Source organism: Pomacea canaliculata, linkage group LG14, assembly GCF_003073045.1.
Source record: "Pomacea canaliculata isolate SZHN2017 linkage group LG14, ASM307304v1, whole genome shotgun sequence".
Classification (NCBI taxonomy): Eukaryota; Metazoa; Mollusca; class Gastropoda; order Architaenioglossa; family Ampullariidae; genus Pomacea; species Pomacea canaliculata.
Window position 1 is genome coordinate 15,712,414 of NC_037603.1, and position 10,763 is coordinate 15,723,176.

The 10,763-nt window shown below is 36.9% G+C and overlaps 1 long non-coding RNA gene across 1 annotated transcript; it reads left to right on the top strand.

Moving 5' to 3' along the window:
* Nucleotides 1-14: 14 nt before the first annotated feature.
* LOC112555811 lies at nucleotides 15-2,013 on the top strand. The gene is made up of 2 exons (XR_003097533.1): nucleotides 15-156; nucleotides 761-2,013. It is a non-coding gene; the product is annotated as an uncharacterized LOC112555811 (long non-coding RNA).
* The last annotated feature ends 8,750 nt before the right edge of the window (nucleotides 2,014-10,763 follow it).

Genomic DNA, 10,763 nt, shown 5'->3' on the forward strand with positions numbered 1-10,763 from the left:
GCAAGTGTAGGAGTCCAAGAGTTATGCACCTTTCACCGACGTAAACAACGCACGCCTCGAGTCAAACGTAACGTGCTGCCATTTCCATCCGGCAACTGGATTGTTTTACTTGTTCCATTGCTGTCTTTTGATAGTAAGAAGAACACAGGGGCACAGGTAGGAAACACAAGAAAATATTTCATTGCATCTTACTGATTCGTTAATTGATTGAACATTGGGCAGTCGTTGGAAGTGGTAGCTAAGATTAGACTCGCAACGCGTTTCCTAGGTGAACGAATAGAATGGAAGTAATAGAGGATCTGTTATTTCAGAAACTTCTTCTGCGAGCTACAGTATTTTTCTAGTAAATGTTTGTTAGTCTAGAGTGTAGATTGTCTGACATAAGTTTAGTTCTCTGTCTCCCATTTCATCCATCTCTCCCTTTGTCTCCTTGTAACCATTATAGATACGAAATCACTATTATTGACAGCTCAATGTTAGTTTGTTTGGCTCGTGCAATTGTCACTTTTATTGTAAAGTGTAGCAGAGTAGAACAGAGGTTTTTGTTCTTTATGTTTAACAGATATGAAATAATTGACAAAATCGATGAAACATTAAAACATATTATATTTGGCTGAGTTCATTCCAATGGTCAATTATTTCACTTAAAATCTGCACGTTGCAGAATTTAATTGTACATAATGATGATTAAAGATATTGTTAATACAATATTCATTAATAATCTGATATGGAATACTGACATTTAACAGTAATAAATCAGCAGGTCGTGCCCAGTCTGCGATCCAATTCAAGCCAAGGCATTGCACTTCACATCAATCACCACCATATGATTTAAAAGGCGTTGCTTACAAACCTGAATAACAATTCCACATTTTCTTTTGAAGATCTAAGAAAGATCAGAGAACAGAAAGACTAGCTGTAATACAATGGCTCGAGCCTCATACAGGAGAAGATCAAGGCCAAGACGACGACGGCAGAGTCGGGGGCAGCCAGATGATGGAGCAGGAAATATGCTCAGGATTGCTGTGCCTGTGCTAACTATTGGAATTTGCATGCTTGTTGGATATATCTACTTCACCTCAATCCCTGAAGATGAATGAATTTGAATCAAGAGTGTGGTGGTTGAAGTTGTGGACAGCAGTTTATCTATGCAGCCAAACATCTATAATGAGGGTTAAACCTATGATCAATATCATGATCATTCAACATACAAGACTTCCTGTTGGAATGTTTGTTTTGAGGATTGTCACAGGTCTTCCATCGCATGTTGCTCAATCTGATGCACATTCAAAAGCACACACATGCAAACGGCACAGAGCACGTGGAATTTGAGATTAGGTTAGCAAGCAGCAATAAAAAGGGTCTTGTTGCAAAGCTCTGAACCTTGTTACAACAGAGAAAGCTGTTGAAAGGTGTAAATGAAATTAAGTGTGCATTAAGTATATCTAGATGGAGAGAAACATTTTCTATGCATAACTCTCTGTCAGCACTGGATCACTTTTTTCGTTCCAAGCTAAGATAACTCTGTCTCATGAAAGTTGGTTTTTTTATTCACCAGTGGCCATTAATATTTGAGTGAGACTGGAAATATTGAATATTTTTGTCATTTATGATTCTCCACATGCAAGATTGTCATACTTTTGTGTGATGAAACTACATTCCACTCAATAAAAAGCAGGGTGCATTCATAGGACTTTTGTCCCATTCAGTATTGCTTAAATTACTGTTTAATTTAGACTTAACAGCTGCTGGTGAATTCCTGGTACTCATACTTCTCACTGCCTTTTTAAATGTGACCTGACCTCTTCCACTAGTATTATTTGTTTGGGCAGATTTGTGGACAGATCCTTGTGCTGCAGCATTTTATTTTTTTCACTGTTGGACCAGTCTAGTCATTCTTTCAAGGTGCAACACAGCTGAATGTTTAGTGCCCTAACTGATATGATTTCATCATAAAAGGCAGCTGCCTACTTGTTTATTACTATTGTATTAAACAATAGCTTTTTGCAAGTAGGTCATTGCTTTGTTATTGTATGTTGTTCTTTTTCCAAAATTGTCCTCGTGCATTTATAATATGCAGGACTGTGTGTTGTGTGTGTGCATGCACAGATATGCCTGTTTGTGAACATGTTTGTGTATGTATGGATGGATAGGTGTGCATGTGCAGGTGTTATATGTAGGGAATGAGTGCATAATTGTTTCTGGCACAACATATCTACAGAAATACTTCTACATCTGTATTTACATGTTATACAGGTATGGTTTTTCTGGTACATGGTGGAATTGTTGTATCATCAGTGATGATAAACTAAATATCAGCTAAACTCTACAGCTTTCAAGAAAATAATGCCCCGAATCACAGAGGTTATAAGATCTCTTGGAACATTGTAACAACCCAGTGTTACCTGTGCTGTATCCTTACTGCTGTTTTGTGCTGTTCTATTGTCTTTATACTTCCAATTTTAACAGTGATCTTTAAACTGGGCTGATCTTTATCTTCCAGAACATTCCATGTAATCCAGTTTTGATGTTTTTTTTCCACTCATATCTTTATTTGTCTTTCCTGATTCTGCCATTTTACAAGATGATTTCAGATAAGCTAAAGACGTAAGTTATCAGTCTAGCATAAAGAATTTCTGGCATCAAAAACAGCATACCCTCAAATGTACAAAATGCAGCACATTGTTTTGCAGTTCCACACTTTTTCTTGCAGTAAATAAATGTCAGTATTTGACATTCTTTGTGATTATCATTACTAGTAAATATTTGCTGAAGTAACTTTTGTTTTGTACATTTTAACTGACAAGTTAGATCATATAAATAGTGATAATTTACTGAGTTAGTGGTGTTCTGTTGGTATGCCTTATGTAGACAACAGCATACATATAGCTCATAATTTTTCTTTAAAAAAAGCCAACTTTTCAACTGCAGGTAGAGGGTTGGATTGTAGGATTTCTGTTCCCGAGAGTAATCCTAGGTCCCTTTCTGTCAATGGGCATTCCATGGAGAGATTTTGTTTCTTATGCAACTTATTTCCATCTTAGTTCACAATCTCATATTCTGGATTACACAAAGTGTGCCAAAGAGTCAGCTTCTGTCTTTCACTTTCTTCCTTTCTTTCTTTTATACTTTCATTCTTTCATGAAAATGCCTTGACATTTGTCTAATGTGGTTTAAATGTAATCCAATAAAGCCTTTGAGCATTGTTTATTACCATGGTTGTTATAACACTGCACAATATCTTTTATGACTAGAAATATAAACAAAAGCTCCCCATATTATTTTGCTTAAAAAAAAACATGATATATTACATCTTTATGGAAATGGCACTGTGTTCAAAGATCTCCTTGTTTATAAAATTGTCTTTTATTGTGATACGTGTATTCTAATTGTTTTTAGTTGATTCATATATTCTGTTTACATGTTTTTATACTGGGCATAAATATAAACATGGTGATAATAACATTAAAAAGGTGAATGTGCACGCAAATGATTTTGTCTTTTGCGTGAGATGCTTGCCTGCATGCACGCACACCTAAGATACTTTAAACCAATCAGTGTGAGAGAAAGTCAGGTGTGCTAAAGAACACTCTTCTGTATTTTTAAAACTTCTCACTGCTCAGGAAAAGATGCTTTGATATCGTTCGCATTTAAGTATATTAATTTGTGCAATTATTTCAAACAGACATATTGTTCTCAAAATTGCCTGTATGATGTATGTGTGTGTGTGCGTCCATGCATGCTTGTGCCTCCTGACACTTCCTGGGTAAATGTTATTTAAGTGGTATGAACTTTGTTCGCTAGGAATGGTTTTGATGATGTCAATTAAGCAGTTATTAACCCACTAACATCTGCACTGATAGTAGTCTACATAAAAATGACAATTAGGAGACGGAAAAAGATGCTGAGTTTTTTCTACAAAGACACCATATCATCTCATTAGATTACGTAAGAAGACTTGCTTGCACATTCATTCCCTTCTTGTCTTTTATTAGTACTATTGCTTATCCTTCCATGCTGTGTTGTCTGTGTCTCATTCTCGTCTCAAGCGCTGAGAGCATGCTCCTTAATGAGGGCGATCATGCGCTATATAAATCACACATCATCAATCAATCAATCATAATCATCAATCATCCATAATATCATCATCATCATCATCATTCCCTACGTTCAGTCGTTGGTTTGCTGTACTCATATTCATGCTCACACACATGCTTGGATCCCCCTCCCCTTTATTGTAATGCTTGTTTCTTCTTCACTCCCTGCAACCTGTCCTGCACGAGGCAGCAGGTATATCTTGCGTGCTACCTGTACAAGTAAGCATTAGCAGGCTTTATTGTAAAGGCGCCGCTCTCACCTGGCATTGGCCTGGCTAAACACACAGCGGCCCATCATGGAGACTGAGGCTGGAGCTTGGGAAGTGTTGGCATGATCACAAGCACTGGTGCACTGCTTCACGCGACACCCTGTGCAGCCAGTCAGCTCGGGTAGTCTTGTGACCACAAGAAAAGACTGAAGGGTACGATACTGGAGCTTTCTACATCCACCCGAGTGATTTCATTACTGATCCTCAGTTGGTACGTCGTGTTTCTTTAGGGTAAGTAGTGAACGTTCATCGGGATTCTTTTTTCTCTTTTTCCCTCTTGTGTTCTCTCACTTCCTGCGCCTCGAAAAGGATGTCATTTACTTTTTAAGTACCCTTTAATATGATGTGCTTTTGCTCTTTCTTTCTTTCTTTTCTTTTCTTTCTTTCTTTCTTTCTTTCTTTCTTTCTTTCTTTCTTTCTTTCTTTCTTTCTTTCTTTCATGTAGTTTTTAAAACTTTAACTTTTTACCGCCTCCCTTTGCATGTTTTCCTTCTCATTAACATTATTTTCTTATAACTGCGAGTAAAGCGCGAACCTAGTTAGGACTTGAAAATGCATCTTTCCTATATTTCTATTATTTTATTTTTAGACTTGTCAAGTTGATACTTGAAAGCGAAATCAAAAAGAGTTTTAATTACTATAAATAAAATTCAGTCTCTAGGTTCGTCTGTTTCTATAAACCTTTCGCTATTACATAAGATGGGTAAGAAATGTGCAGGAAATTTTATCTTTAAAAAAAAAATTAGCTCGACGCAACATCCTGTTTAAAATGTTGAGAAAAGCGACAACAGAATTGTTTAGCCATTTACTCTCGAATTAAAAATAACTTTCCTTCAAATATTTACCTTTCAATTTAATTTTTTGTGTTTTCGTTCGGCATTATTCTTACTTATTGAAGGAACGCATTAAAAAAAATTGCGTTTTTATCCACGATCTTAAATTTAGACAAAGATAAACTTTCGTTTCCGGATATAAAATAAAGGAATTGCGCAAAGTGCATGCGAACGAAGACATTTAGTACGCATGAGATAAATTACCTTTCCGCACAGACTCGTAATGAAGTAGTCCGGAAATTAAGTTTCAGTAGAAAAATACAAAAAGTTCTAATAATGGCTGTATTTCAACTTTTAATTTAATTCTCTCTTTCTTTCTTTTTTCTTTCTTTCTCTCTCTCTCTAACAATCACATATCAAAGGTAGCAGACTATCTGGTCACAGTATATGACGTTCAATGACTATCCACCCGTGGTGCCATGTCCGACTGTCCATTGTCCTTTACCCTCTCGGTCTGAGCCACGTCAAGAGCAGCGACTGCTTCTCCCGAATCCTGAAGACTAACCTCCAGAACTTTCGGTTTCCAAGAAAAGTCCATCGGCATAGAAGAAAGCTGAAGACGTGTCGGAGTATTCATAAAGAGAATTTTAGCAGTTATCCCGGGGTAAAACTGAGGAAATTAGGAGAAAAAGTGCAATTATTTTGTCTCTATAAGGCCGCTCTCGACATTGCAGTTAATGATTTACCCCTGGGATTATAGTCATAAAACTAGCAAAGAGGCTTTAAAGTTAAAATAACAAAGCAATGTACGTTTAGACAGTATGTCCTAACCTATGGAGACAAGAATTTTGTTCCCTTACTCTTGGCGACTTGGCATCACTACTCCTGTGTTAGCATGGAGTTACCCCATGCACACATTCTCAGTTCACATAAAAGCAGACAGTTATGTACATAAGCCAACAATAAGCTGAAATATTTTTCTTTATTATTATTTTCAGAAACGTACTGGTATTACCTTAAAACATTTATAATGCGAAGGAATTTAATGTAGAGCACAACGAATGACTCGGTGAACTTTTAAAGTTTACTAACAAATTCCTTGTTCTTTTATAAAAAAAAAAAATTATCATTTTCCTGCAATAAAACTGTTTAAAACTTCTTTTCACTTCAGTGTTTTTAAGCATCAAGACATTTTCGATAAAAAAATTACAAAGGTTTTAACATTTTATGGGATATTAAACAAAACTCTTGGCATCCACTTTTTACACTGCCGTTTATCAAAAGATAGTTATTTTTATCACTGAACTAAGGGCAAATAAAATATCAAAATATTGGAATATGGAGAATGGCATGTAAAATGTTGGCAAACCTACAACCATGCACAGAAAGACTTATTGTCCAGCTCTTGCATTTTGTTGGAGCCTTGATAGTTTGTGTCTCATTCCTGATTTGGGGAAAAGCTAGCTGATGACTGAATAAATTGTAAATTCAAATCTTCGTGTACTCTTCATGATCGCAAACTACCTGTTGACAAGTGTGGCGCTGGGCTTTTTCCCTGGTACCTCCATAACACCTTCCCTCATATTCAAAATCTCCAATAGGTGGATCACGAATTCCTCCCAAATCTCGATGATGCATGCAAGTATAAATTTATTCACGCAGACACACAACTGTGGACACATTCATGAGAACAGTTTCAGTCAACACACCATCCAACTCGCTGGCATCAAACGAAAGTATTTGTGGTTAGGTTCGAGATATTTATGATTTCGTTTCATTCTGCAGCACATTCCTGCATCTGGAGTCATTTTATCATGACATGTTTGATGAATGTGCAGGGTGTCTGTTTTACCTGTCGTTTATTTCGACAAGAAAAAACTTCAACGTTACGGTCATTGCACCCACCCACTGCCATCGTTTTCTTACGGATGCACGCAAACACATGCGCACAGAGAATGCAGAGAGAAAAGAAAGAAAGAAACAAGAAACAAACAAAGAAAGAAAATAACCGATAGATATGAGGGTTATAAGAGTCAGAGCACTAAAGAGAAATGCCATTACCTCTCAACGTCATCAAGATCAAAGAAAGAGTCGATCTTCTAACAGTGATGAATTTTTCTCTTCGGTTCATTATTTCTATGACAGGTTATTGTTGAAGACGGATACATTTAATAAAGATCAGAGGATTTCGACCAAAAAAGATCGTTTTATAAATACTCCTTTGCCTGCTGCGACTATTATTTTTCCAATTTGCACATCCCGAAGCTGGAATAACAGGTGCGTATCTACCCAGAAAAAAAATATAATTACGTTTGTTCTCCTGTGCTTTTAGGTTTAAATTTTTTGTTGTTTATATTTTTCTTTCTCTCTACATTTCTGTCAGCGCATGATGGCACGTGCAAACAAATGCTGGACTATACGAGACAGTATAAGACTGCGATCAAAGACAGCTTTGATCAAAGACAGGACAACGTAAAGATGTGATCAAAGCTCGCTTTTACTTTGTTTTAATTTACCTGCGATAGAACCGTTGCACGAAAGAGAAATGACATTGAAGAGAGGCCCTTGAGTTGTTTATAAAAATGCTGACAAAGTTTGATGTCTCACAGAGATCAAACCAAGCACAACACACGTCTTTGAAGCAAAGATAGGTGCGTAACGTTTTAATATTTATGTGAGGAGAGTAAGTTCATCCATTTAACAAATAAGAGAAAATCCGAACGAGTGTTAAATGCAGTAAACAGGCTTTAGGTGGGAGCTCATTATGGTTACTGAGTGCTGCGTCCCTTCTCTCCCCCAAATTATAAATATAAAACAAATAAGTTATATGTTCTGGTCATCAAATGAAGGCTTCAGATCTCATTTTTGTTGGATTTTACTGTGTAAAGAGAGTATTCCCCTCTAGGGAAGTCATTTTTAATGGAATATTTCGACATCTAACATTGACCAGTCTGGCACACTTATCTCGTCCCCACACAGTTCTTATACCAAAGACAATATAAAATTTAAAAAAGACAAATATTCAGTTAGTGTCTTAAAGTCATTTGAGTCTCTGCTGTGTTTTAATTCGTAAATATTGTCAGAGTAACATTCATAACAAATTTCCCGTCTAGTCTCCTTCATCCACACACGCAAAAAGCGTAAATAAAGATATAAAAAAATCATATAAAGACCTCAAGAAAATGAAAGATCCAAGAAACTCGAATAAAGATTATACGAAAATAAGAATCTCAAGAAAATAATGAACCCATGAAAATAAATAAATAAAATAAAAATAAAAAATAAAAAATCCCAAACATTAAACAAGGATGTCAAGAAAATTCATATACTTAAAAATAAAATAAGGATCTCACTAACAATGTTGCTGTTTGCTTACAGTTGCTGGGAACAACGTTTACTAACGCGAAAACAATGTTCTCCAACAGAATTCCGAGATGGCTAAAGGCAAGCAGCCATGTCCAAATCCCCGAAGAATAGTCTACAGTTATAAAAATACTGATTCGGTTCTCCGACAACACACTAACCTCTTCCTCCGGCGTTTGCCAATCATGTCTACTCGTCCCTCAGGGACGTTGTGTACACAGCTTCCGGCGATGAGGCAGCACTCATGGGAAAGTCATCCGGAGACTTCGTTCCTGGGCTCCACTGGCTGACCTGGCACCGAGTGTGGAATGGGTGGAGAAAGGGAGCAGTTGTTTACACCTGTCGAGTTACTAGTCAGGCCATTTTATAAATGAGAATGTTCTACATACCGGACTCACACCAAGAGACCAGCAGACAGGCAGACAAACATGAAGACTGATTGAAGATAAAATATCGGTCTTCACCACTGCTAACAAAATGTTAGATTGTGTTCTACGTACTTTGAAACCAAATTATTCACAAGAAAAACGAAAATTTGAAATGAAAATGAGATTAATCAGCAGATTAGTTATTGAGATGAGAATTCTGTCCCTTTGCCTAAGGTTGAGCATATCAGCTCTCCTTGATTTTGTTTATGTTTTGTGGTTGTGCTTCGGTTTGGATAAAAGTGTTGGAATTTCATGTTTACATATGTTTCTGCTGCGTTTTTCTTCCTCTTCTGGTTTGCAGCAGGACTGTAAATAAAGTACACAATGTATATCATGTTATTTTAAAGTGTGAACTGTTTAGATCTATCGTCGCCATGTTTCACTCGCTTCGGTAGAGACCTTGATCTGCAGTGACTAAACTGAAATGATGATCACCCTCTTGTAGTTTCATGTGATACCATTTCTTCATATTCTCAAGATTACTCAATATCTTCCCGGTATTCTCCTGATGTCACTAACATTATTCTCTGGAGTCGTTACCGTTAGATCTACAGTGATCTCCCTTTACTGCCGGAACGCAGCGAGTCCTCGCATTCTTCTTCCTTCTACTTCTTTCTTACTATTTTGTGATTTTGTTCTACATCTTTGTTACTATTTTGTTAACTTGTTCTACATATTTGTTACGCATTGCGCATTATAAATTCCTACTTAGTATTATTATTAGGTTTAAATTATATTCTGACAAAACTAAAATCGTGTATGTTGGCTTATCAGCCTTCAGTCAATGGAGAGTCGCGGTACCTTTCCAAACTTAAGTAAAATATCTTAGTATGAACCTTTCCATGAATCAGAATGCTAGCTCCACATGCCGCATACCTTACTTACAGCTTTACAAGATTGCAAACATTCAGTCTTACTTGTCGAAAACTACTACCTCGAGACTTGTCTCTACATTGGTTACGTCGACACCTGCAACGTTGTTTCGCAGGACTTGTTTGTTGACAGATATTGTGTTTGCAGAGAGTTCAGAACAGTGCCGCCCGCCTTGTCTTCCGTAAATCAAAACATAAGTATTACACCTTTGCTCCTGAAACTTCTGATAGTCAGTAAAGTTTTATATATACTAAGAAATTATAGTTCTTGTCGCCATCCTGTCCGTCTGCAACTCTGTCCACCTATGTTTCTTTGAGGTTATTCCGAACCTGTTCCTAAGAACGGTTGACTACCCCTAGCATGAACTTTTGGTTTGCCATCGCTGCTGCAGCTCTCTGGAACACGTCCACTCCACCTGAGGTATGCATCATCGTTGTCAGCATTTAATCATGGCTGAAGTGGCACTTGATCCGTGACGTGCTTGGCTGACAGTCTGTGGACGCTCCTGTGTTTTGGTTGTTAGATGATGAAGACTTGTTATGCTGTATGCTCTGTTGTGATCTTTGTGCTATTTTTTTAAAACACTGTGAGCCATTAGTAAATGGCTATATGCATTATTATTATTATTATTATTATTATTATTATTATTATTATTATTATTATTATTATTATTATTATTATTATTATTATTATTATTATTATTAAACAAAACACCGAAAGACAAGGATACGAAACATGATGATGATAATGATTGGTGGATGATTGATGATGATCGATGGATGATGATTGATGATGATGGATGGATGATGATTATTTGGCAGGTCAGTCAAGAATGCGGAGATGGCCCTGGTGCAACGCCCTCGCTGTGTCAATCATCTGCACGCTCTTCTCTGTCCATCCTTTCATGGTGACGTCAATGCGCAAAGAAAACCGCTGCATGCGTCATTACTACGTAGAAAC